The sequence below is a fragment of the Lathyrus oleraceus genome, chromosome 4, assembly GCF_024323335.1.
Source record: "Lathyrus oleraceus cultivar Zhongwan6 chromosome 4, CAAS_Psat_ZW6_1.0, whole genome shotgun sequence".
In the NCBI taxonomy this organism is placed as follows: Eukaryota; Viridiplantae; Streptophyta; class Magnoliopsida; order Fabales; family Fabaceae; genus Lathyrus; species Lathyrus oleraceus.
In genome coordinates, this window is record NC_066582.1 from 82,925,468 (window position 1) to 82,936,159 (window position 10,692).

Below are 10,692 nucleotides of genomic sequence, written 5' to 3' on the forward strand. Positions count from 1 at the left end.
CTGCCAAAGTCAACATTATCAAAGTTGTCATACCAAGGAGCGCCTATGAGATATAGTGGTGTAATCGTAAAAGCTTTTGATGGTTCGCGCAAGAGAGTGATAGGTGAGGTGGAATTCCGGTAAAGATAGGTCCTAGTGATTTTCAAATTACTTTTAAAGTAATGGATATCCACTCGGCCTACAGTTTTCTGTTGGGAAGGCCATGGATCCACGAGGCATGAGCTGTTACCCCCAAGTTGCATCAGAAACTCAAATTCGTCAAGAACGGAAAATTTGTCATTGTTGGCGGGGAGAAGGCGTTGTTTGTTAGCCACTTGTCATCTTTCTCTTATGTTGAAGCTGAGGATGAGGTTAGAACTCTGTTCCAAGCCTTATCTATTGCTGCTGAGAAGAGAGTTGGGGCACCCATTTCCTTATTAAAAGATGCAAGGAAGATTGTCGAAGAAGGAATTGTTGATCAGTGGGGGCGAGTGGTAGAGGTCGCCGATAATAAGAATAGAACTAGTCTGGGTTTTCAGCAAGGTTCGTCAACTGTTAGATCAGAGGATATGAAACTCAGCTTCCGTAGCAGAGGGTTCATTCAAGGAAATGAACAACACCTTAGCTGTTGTGCTAGAGGATGAAGAAGAGGAAGAGTGCACCAATTTTGTGACGCATGGAAAGGCTTGCAACAATTGGACTGCTGTTGATATTCCTATTATTATGCATCGATCTAAGTAAATGCTTTTATTTGTTTTCAAAATTCCTTCTCCTATGCCAAGGGGAGAAGTGAACATTATTTGGCATTTTCAAATTTGATCATCAATAAAATATAATTCTATTCATCCACATCTATGATGTTTTGTTTTTACTTTTTGCTTTATTCTGAAAATGGTAATCACAAAAAAACATAAATAAACAATATAATTGTCCATCTGTATAATATTTGGTCACAATTCACTTCTCTAAAATCAAAATATCAAATCATTATGCAGGTTGGTTTCTAACCCCATTGAATACAATGTGTAGCAGTAAATTCATGATCATCAAGCTATGGATAAGCAAAACATCAATAAAACCAGAGTCGCCACCGCGCTTTTATTGTTTCCAAGAGAAAAGGGAAAAGTACGAACAAAACCCAAAAGTGAGAATTTTTCAAATCAAAACTAATAAAATGTCAGAGATTACAGGTAAGGGGGTTGGTTACACAAAGGGAAGGTGTTAGCACCCAAAGTGTCATAGGTACTCCTAGGGAGCCCTTTTTTGTGTGCATATGTATTTTATACAAAAGTGATGTTTACAAACAAATAGAGTGAGGGGATGAGAAAATAATTCATTAATTATATTTTTGTGTTTGACAAGACCTTCAGACTTGTGCCGACGTACCAACATAAAAATGAGGGATCAAAACCTCGTAGTTCGTGATCAAAACCTCGTAGTTCGTGACAAAAATTAAGTTTGAAAGGCACAAAGTCCTAAAAATGGTTTGAATGAGTTAGTTCTTTTTGTCTTTTTGAATGTTTAAGTCAAGTATAATTAAGTTTATTTACAAGTTTGATTAAGAAAAGAAATTTGAAAATGCAATGGCATAAAGCCAAAGTTTCTAGTTTGCAAAATGGTTAAAGTTTAGAATAAAACTAGTTCATACAAAGAAGATTTCTAAAAGGAGGGAGAGATTTTGAAATTAAAGAAATGGGGAAGAGATGAAGAGACTAATCCTATGCACAAGATTAAAAGTTAAGAGTTGAAAAGATCTGACCAATGGGTAGCAATCCAATAGACAAGAATGTCTTATAGAAACCCAAATTCCCTTGGACATTTTTTAATCAAGCAACACACAATGCACAATTATATCAATCTTGAAGAGCAAGGCATCAAATAAAGATAACCACATCCAAGCTTAGCCACTCCATGATCTTCTTCAAATTTCCCCATGTAGCAGATTAATTCCCCAAGTCACAGGTTTAAAATAACAGCTTCACAATGATCATGTTGCAGACGAACTCAAAGGGATCTTCAAAGATGTAATAGATAAAGTTTCAAATTGCAAGCACTTGGTTACACAAATGTTAGCATTGGACAAGTCCTTTAGCATAGGGAGGTTGACTAGATTCTAAGTCCAATTTGTCAAAGATCAAGTCAACAGTCCACACAAAAGTTTTCTAGGGTTTTTTGTCTTATTATGTACATTAATGGTCAAAGACCACACAAACAAACAAAATATACACAAATAAGATATATAACACAATATGGTCCGAATGGACAAAGTGAAAATTGCACTAACATAAACAATTAGAATCGTATGAATAATGGCAAATGAATAGGACTTAAAAATTAAAGTGCATAAAAATAAGGACTTGAAATTAAATGGTAGTTGTTAATGAGTTAGAAGTTAGTATTGTTTTGCTTTTCCTTTTCATTTTAAGTCATTCTTTGGAGAACACTCAACCCACTTATCATAAGCATGAGTCCTTGAACGAAGACATCTTCCAAAGGAAAAATTGCCAAGTTTCCACACAATACCATGAAAGAGGGGAGACTTACAATCTCACTAACTAGAATGTTATGCGTTTTGTGTCAAAAATTTAGCGCTATGTTAAGCAATCGTAATTGGACTTATGTAGAAGTCACAACTATTCAAGGTCGGGCAATAGAATTTTGGTGTTAATGCATGTTAGAGACATAGTGTAATGGACTATGCTCATGAAACACACCTCACACATAAAGAATATGCAAATGAGGTGGCCTAATCTCATCCATACTTATGTTGATTTTTCAATCAACTAGCCTTAAGACTTAGAGATATCATAGGCAAAATGAGATGAATGCATAAAGAATGGGAAATAGATGAAGAGGGAGGGGAATGGATCAAAACTCAAATTGGTCAAAGAAGGACTTTTACCAAATTAATATCATTCATTCATTTTGGGAGATGGAATGTACATTCCATCAGTCCCCTAAATACAATGATATTAACTTAACAAAGTCAAATCAACCTTGACCAAGAACCAACAACATAAGTCAAACTTACACAAATCATCACAAGAGGTCAACACAATTATTTGGCATTTATTCAAATAAAAAAATACTTAAAATAATGCATTAAATTAAATATGGTTTGCCAAATTCCTAAAACCTCATCCAAACACCAAAGAAATGGCCATGAGATTTATCATAGGTCAAACAAGATCAAAGGACCTCGGAGAAAAAAATTCAGATTTTTGGAAGACTTAAAAATATTTTTAAAAAATTAAAAATAATCAAAAAATCAATTTAATCATGAAAAATATTAATAATGATCCAAAAAATAATTTTAATTCAGAATATGATAGAGGAATTTATTTAAATTTTTTTGGTGAAACTCTCATATTGTTTGGATCAATTTTAAAATTAATATGAATTAATGAAAATAAAATAAATTAAATGAAATTCAAATAATCAGAAAAACGTGGACCACTTGATCTCCCTCATTAATTTAGGTGGCAGATCAAGTGGATCAGCGCGCGCGTTCCATAATAGACCTAAGTTAATGCGCTGCAGGGATGGTAATTAAAACCAACGTATGAGATTAAAACATTTCAAATAAGATGAATGGCTCAGAATCTGTCCAGCACACCACCGGCGCTGGACCTCCGGTCACCTTCTCAGGCGAGGTCCACTGGACTGGTTCACTCATCGCCATCAAGAAAATGAAAAAGGAGAACATGATCTGAAAGAAAAAAATGGCGTAGAGCACGAATCTGACCTCAATTTCAACTAACTCCAAATATATAAAAAGTTATGAGGAGTTGAATTTTGAGGTGTGTCAATTGAGTTGCTTCAATTTGACCTCTAAGCAACTCAATCTTCTTGCCTACATTGGTAGGACTTTAGACAACCAAAAATCCAAGAGAATTGAGTAGAATTGAGTGAGAATGGAAGAGATGAAGTTTTTTGAAATTTACCTTCAATACTGTGCAGAACTTGATGTTGCTTATTTCAACCTTGATAGTATAGTCGTAGTGTTGTAAACTAAGTTGGAAGATTTGGAAATGAACTAGAACGACCTATATATAGAGGAACTCAGCAGCATGCAAAGACCATGATGCCCTTCAACTTCTCCTTAATGGGAATGTGAAATGCAATGGTGGCACCCGCCACCCCTTCGTGGCGCCCACCATGTGTGTGAATAGGAAAGTTCATGGGATCGTGGCGGTTTCCTCCTGGTTGAGGGCTGATGTGTCATGGCTTCTCCTATAGCAGCCGCCATGCATAACACCACGTGTACAATATTTGCCGAAAAAACCCTAATTTTTGGTCTTTTTGCTTCGTTTCTTCAAAAAGGTCCCGAAAGAGCTAAATATCTGAAAACAACATAAAAGAGAGCATAACACAAGCAAAATGATAATAAAGACCAAATAAACATGTGAAATCTGAGTCAAAAACGCGGTGTGATTCAGAGTGATCAAATTCTCCCACACCTAAACCTTTGCTTGTCCTCAAGCAAAAATGTTTATAGCTCATGCAAGAAAAACATTATCAACCAGAGTTAATTCAAGGCAAAAAGGCTTATAAGTTCATTCAAGGAACGTATTGATAGGTACTAACGAATCGAACTAAGGATATTGTAATGACACTTCCCTCAAATGCGGTTATAGGCTTCGTTCCTATACAAATCAATCCACATCACCCCACCATACCTAGGCCTTCTTTTCATCTTCTTCAAGTCCTTTTCATTCAGGTGGAATCACATTAAGCATTGTATCCGTACATATTCATAGTAAGGTGACCGATTAGTGATTATGATCTTAAGCATGGGGTTCTGGTACGTAAGTTGGTGTAACCCCTTTATTTAACCCAATTTGTAGTTGTGGGGGATTTGATCGTAATCCACCCTACCAAGTTCGGCACCAGATACCTCTGAACCAACTAACAATAGGCATATCATTATATATTTTTTTTATTTTTCTTCTGCATGTTTCGCAAATGTCTTTATTTTAATGGGTTAAATGACCGTGTGAGAGTCACCTAGCCCGGATTTTTATACAACTAGAGAACAAAGTAGGAATTTTTATGATCATTCACTTATTTTCATCGGTCCCCTACGTAGAGCATGCTTAAACCGGAGCTGACTGCAAGGATAAACTACTTAAGGACTTATTTGGAACAAAAATTAGGGCCACAACATATGGGGTATCGGGATCGACTCTTATAATCATGAAGCCTACGGTGTTAAGACAATATCGACTTTTAAAAAAAGATTTCCCAAGTCTTTTACATCCCGTCATAAACCTGTCTTATAGCGTGAATATTCAAGATACATTATTTTCTTTGCTCACAATATTTTTTTGGTAAGGTTAAAGAAATGGGAGAAGTACGGATACACTACACAGATGACTCGTCAAACACATGTTATTTATTGAAAGAAAAAGCAAGCAACTAAAACATACAAAACATACTAAAAATAAAGGAAAGCGATAAAAAGCGATGAAAATCTCCTCCCACACTTAAACCGAACATTGTCCTCAATGTTTCGATATGAGATAGGGTAGGAGTAACCTGGAAGAGAGAGAGCGAGAGAGAACTATGGGTGATCACCGGTACCGTAACCGTCATCGTCCTGGTCAGGATGCCTGGGTCGACGACGCATGCTACGAGTACTAAGTCCTTCCTGAAGCTGCCTAGAGCAACCTAAGAGAGACCCCTGGTTGGCCTTGATAAGTGCGAAGTGACGCTCAGTAGCCTGTCGCTGGCGATGCTGCTCATTAGTGATCGCAAGTAAGGACTCAGTGATAGTCCGATGTGCTTGCTCACTACGCTGCTGGGAGGCTACCATAAAACTCATATTATTTGCCAATTGTTGGTGTATGGTGTTCAGAAGGGCATCATGCCTTTCCTCTCGAGCTAGGTGCTCCCGCCACATCTCCTCAGTGATGTAAAAACCGATAGCGGTACCTGCAAAATGGTCAGAAGAAGAAGGTGCAGTGTGTGCAGGTGATGCAGTAGGAATATCATGAGCCGGTGACTGGTCGCGTCGGTCATACTTATCATTGGTCCCTTGCCCATCGTCCATAGGAACATTAGGTGGCAAAGGACCGGTAAAAGGTGGAGCATCGAGATCATACGTCTAGTTCCTTGCATGTCTCACATCTGTATGTTGAGACCAAGGTAAAACAACACTGGGTATAGCTACACTGGGTATGCTAACTCAACATTGAGATTTAATGCTCTAGAAATAGAAGTAATTAAACCACCAAAAGAAGTGGTTCCTCCCTTTTTAAGAATGGAGGACATATGTGCAAGCATAAAAGGATCAGGATTGATCCTTCGATTAGTGAGGCAATTCTCAAAGTCAAAACCACATACCAAAAAATCATCCATGAACACTTCCATAATTCCGTCGAAATAATCTACGAAGATTGACATCATACAATGTTGGAAAGTAGTTGGCGCATTGGAGAGTCCAAATGGCATTCGTCTATAAGCAAATGTTCCGTAAGGACAGGTGAAGGTTGTTTTCTCTTGATCCTCGGGGTGTATGGGTATTTGGAAAAATCCAGAATATCCATCCAGATAACAAAAGTAAGGTCTCTAGCAAGACGCTCAAGCATTTGATATATGAATGGAAGGGGGAAATGGTCTTTCCTAGTTTCCTTATTGAGTTTCCTATAGTCTATGCACATACGCCATCCGCCTTCTATACGTTTAGCCACATGCTCACCCTTCTCGTTCTGCATGACTGTGATGCCTCCCTTTTTGGGTACCACATGTACATGACCTACCAATTTACTATCCGAGATCTGATAGATTATACTATCTTCTAGCAATTTAAGGACTTCCTTATTTACCACCTCACTCATTACAGGGTTGATCCTTCTTTTATGCTCTCTGGAAGGTTTTGAATCCTCCTCTAGCGAGATCCTGTGCATACACACGGATGGTCTTATACCTTTTAAATCGGAGATGTTGTATCCTAACGCAGAGGGGTATCTTCTTAAAATATTCAAGAGTCGGTTTGTCTCTTCTTGGTTTAAGGTGGCACTAACTATTACTGGCCGGTTTATTTCTTTATCCAAAAACTCGTATCTTAGGTTCTTGGGCAGTTTCTTAAGTTCTTGAGCTGGTTTTTTAGAGTTTGGTGAAAGGTCCGGAGTAAGGGCCAAACATTCGTTAGTGTGAGGTTCTGTTTCCTTTAGCTCGTCATCCTTTTCATTTGGGTTTGAAAATGGTTTGATCATAGGTCCTTCTTGATCAAGTTCCCTTATGCATTCATCTATGATATCGATCGCGTAACATGCGTCTCCTATGATTGGTGCCATCAGGAACTTTGAAACAATAAACTCTATCTTTTCATCTCCTACTTCGAAGGTTAATTTTCTTCTTTTAACATCTATTATAGCTCATACTGTTGATAAAAATGGTCTACCTAAAAGGATAGGGATATCGTCGTCTTCTTTGATATCCATGACCATAAAGTCTGTCGGGATATAAAGTTGACCAATCGTAACTGGGATGTCTTCTAAAATGCCTACAAGATACTTAACAGACCTATCAGCTAATTAGAGGGACATCTTAGTTGGTTGTAATTCTCCTAAGTTTAACCTTTTACACATAGCTAAGGGCATTAAACTCACACTAGCGCCTAAGTCTAGGATAACTTTGTCTATCATATGACTCCCTAAAATGCAAGGTATAGCAAAACTCCCAGGGTCTTTCTCCTTCTTGGCAAGTTTATTCTCGAAAATAAAGTTGCATTCCAAGGGTTTGGGATCGTCAATCCTACACTCGTTGGTTAAGATGTCTTTGAGAAATTTGGCGTAAGATGGAATTTGGGTGATGGCTTCGGTGAAAGGAATCTCTACATGAAGCTTCTCTATTACTTTTATAAATTTTTTGTATTGGTTATTGATTTTGGTTTGTTTAAGTCTTTGCGGATATGGAATTGGTGGTTTGTACGGGGGTGGTGGTTTATAAGTTTTATCCTTGGTTTCTCCTTCTTGGTCGGTTTATTTTTTGGGTTCCACTGGTTCTTCTCCTTGGTTTGTAGATATATTTTCTTTAGAAGCTTTGGACTCGCTCATTGCTGGGTTATGAGGCCCTTCGTAAGCGGTCCCACTTCATAATGAAATAGTGTTAGCTAACCCTCGAGGGTTGAGTTGAGGTTGTCCAGGGAATTGTCCTCCAGGTGTAGTTTGTGGGTCTTTGTTTTGTGCTACCTGTGAGATATGGGTTTCAAGCATCTTGTTGTGAGTGATTATCTGATCAACCTTGGTCCCTAATTGCGTTATCAGTTCATCTACGTGAATGTTCTGGTTTATGAATTCTTTATTTTACTGAGTCTAGCCTGATATAAAGTTCTCCATGATCTTCTGAAGGTTAGACTTCTGAGGCACAACTTGCATAGGTTGATTTGGTTTTTGGGCTTTATAACCTTGTGGTCTTTGAGGTGCATAATTTTGGATAGGGTTCTGGTTTTTATAGGAAAAATTCGGGTGATTCTTCCATCCAGGGTTGTAGGTGTTTGAAAACGGGTTACCTTGGGCGTAATTCACTTGGTCGGTGTTCAGGTCGTTCAAAAGGTTACATTCCACCGATTCGTGTCCTTTATATCCACAAAGTTCTCCCTTTGTGTGGATTACCGCTGCGGTGTTAGTGTTTATAGAAATATGTTCGACCTTAAGGGCTAAAGCGTCCATTTTCGCCTGCATCATGTCCATAGAGCTTATCTCATGTATTCCACCTTGGGTCTCCTTTTTCTCTATTGATGCTCGTTCAGTTCCCCATTGGAAATGGTTTTGGGCCATACCCTCAATTAGGTCACAAGCTTCAGGATAAGGTTTGTTCATCAATGCGCCACCAACGACAGCATCGATGCTCATCTTTTTGTTATACTGGAGTCCATTGTAGAAGGTATGAACGATCAGCCATTGTTTTAGGCCATGGTGTGGACAGACTCTTAATAGCTCTTTGTATCTCTCCCAAGCTTCAAAAAGTGACTCTCCTTGGTTTTGAGTAAATCTAGTTATTTGGGTTCGTAGAACAGCAGTCATACTAGGGGGAAAATATCTAGCAAGGAATACTCTTCTAAGGTCTTCCCATGTAGTTATTGAGTTAGCTGGAAGTGAATCTAACCATGAAAGTGCTCTATCTTTGAGGGAGAAAGGAAATAATCTTAAATGAATAGCATCGGGTGAAGCACCGTTGGATTTAAAGGTGTCGGCCAGTTGGATAAAGACTTTTAAATGTTGATTTGGGTTCTCAAGAGCGAGACCTGCGAATTGGTTATGTTGCACTAATTGCAGTAAAGATGGTTTTAGTTCGAAATTGTTGGCTGGAATGAGGGGATTTACTATACTAGAACTAGGTTCCACGTCAGAGGGTTGGGAAAATTCCTTAAGAGGTCTCCGGTCGTGATTCTCGGCCATAACTTTCTTAATTCGGATGAGTAAGAGGCGTGTACGAATGTAACGTTCGGGTTCCGCTAAAGGATCTACTAAATTTCCGGTACTACGGGTTCTTCGCATTTACCGGCTAATAATGCCTTAGTCTAGACGGTGTAACAACAGGATACGAAATTTGACGAAGTTGGTCCCCGGCAACGACGCCAAAAACTTGATCGCTCTATTTGCAAGTGCATGAATCACGTCAGAGTAATATAAAAGAGTATCGATCCCACAGAGACCAAATCGTCAATATATCGATTACTATTGTTACGATGTTTATCTAAGGCGGTATAAAAGAGATATTGATGTCGCAAAATAACAGTAAATAAAGGAAATGATAAATACAGTGCAGATAAAGATAGGCTTGAATGTAATTCACGTCAACTAAACAATGTTTCAATTGTCTAAATAGAACTACTTATGGGGCAATATTTTCTACTCTTGAAAAGAATCCATTTAAAAGGAACTGTCGTTTTCTCATATTCAGAACCGAGTTTACCCTTAAATTAAGGCCTTTTATTGTCACTTATAAAAGCTGCGCATAATGCTAAAGTAGTAAACTTATTTTTAAGAAATAAGACTCGTAAACTTAGTTGAAAAGTGATTTTGATTTGGAAAGTTTACCCAAGGAGTTTCCTGATTTTAAATCTATCAACGCGTCCAAAAACAGTTTCAAAAATCGTTTTTCCTTAAAGTGATAAAAATTCCTACTTAACTAAGCCAGGGTGCTTTCGCACTCCTTGAGCAGTTAAAACTAACCAAGTTTGTTTCAGAAAACTCGAATTAAAAATTAAAACAACCTTTAAAGCATTTCTACAGATTCAATATGTGAAACATCTCTTTAACCGCGATCTTTATATTCTAACCTTTGAAAGATTTAGCCAGACATGGTAATACAAACAAATACAACGATGTTGAACATGATGAAAAGAAGTTTAGAATGTAAGGCGTGAAAAACAAGTAAAGCGCGTAGAACAATTAAAACGAGCAATAAAGATAATGGCGGGAAGTTTAAATAAAATAAAGACAATGACAAGGAATTAAATAAAATAAAGCGTGGCAAGAAATTAAATAAAGTAAAGCTTGGCAAGAAATTAAATAAAGTAAAGCATGACAAGTAAAATAAATAAAAGCGATTAAATTAGAACCTGCTCCAAAAGGAGGCTTTAAATCTGGTACAAGGAAAATAAACCTTTGACTTTGAAGATAAATACGACAGCAAAATCAAAGTGCTCCAACTCAATTACACTACGGTGCGATTGTAGCGGTGTATTCGTCGCTATATGATCTA

The 10,692-nt window shown here is 37.7% G+C and overlaps 1 pseudogene; it reads left to right on the plus strand.

Annotated features, from left to right (window-relative positions):
- Window positions 1-8,892: 8,892 nt before the first annotated feature.
- On the plus strand, window positions 8,893-8,992 carry LOC127077358 (uncharacterized; annotated as a pseudogene).
- The last annotated feature ends 1,700 nt before the right edge of the window (window positions 8,993-10,692 follow it).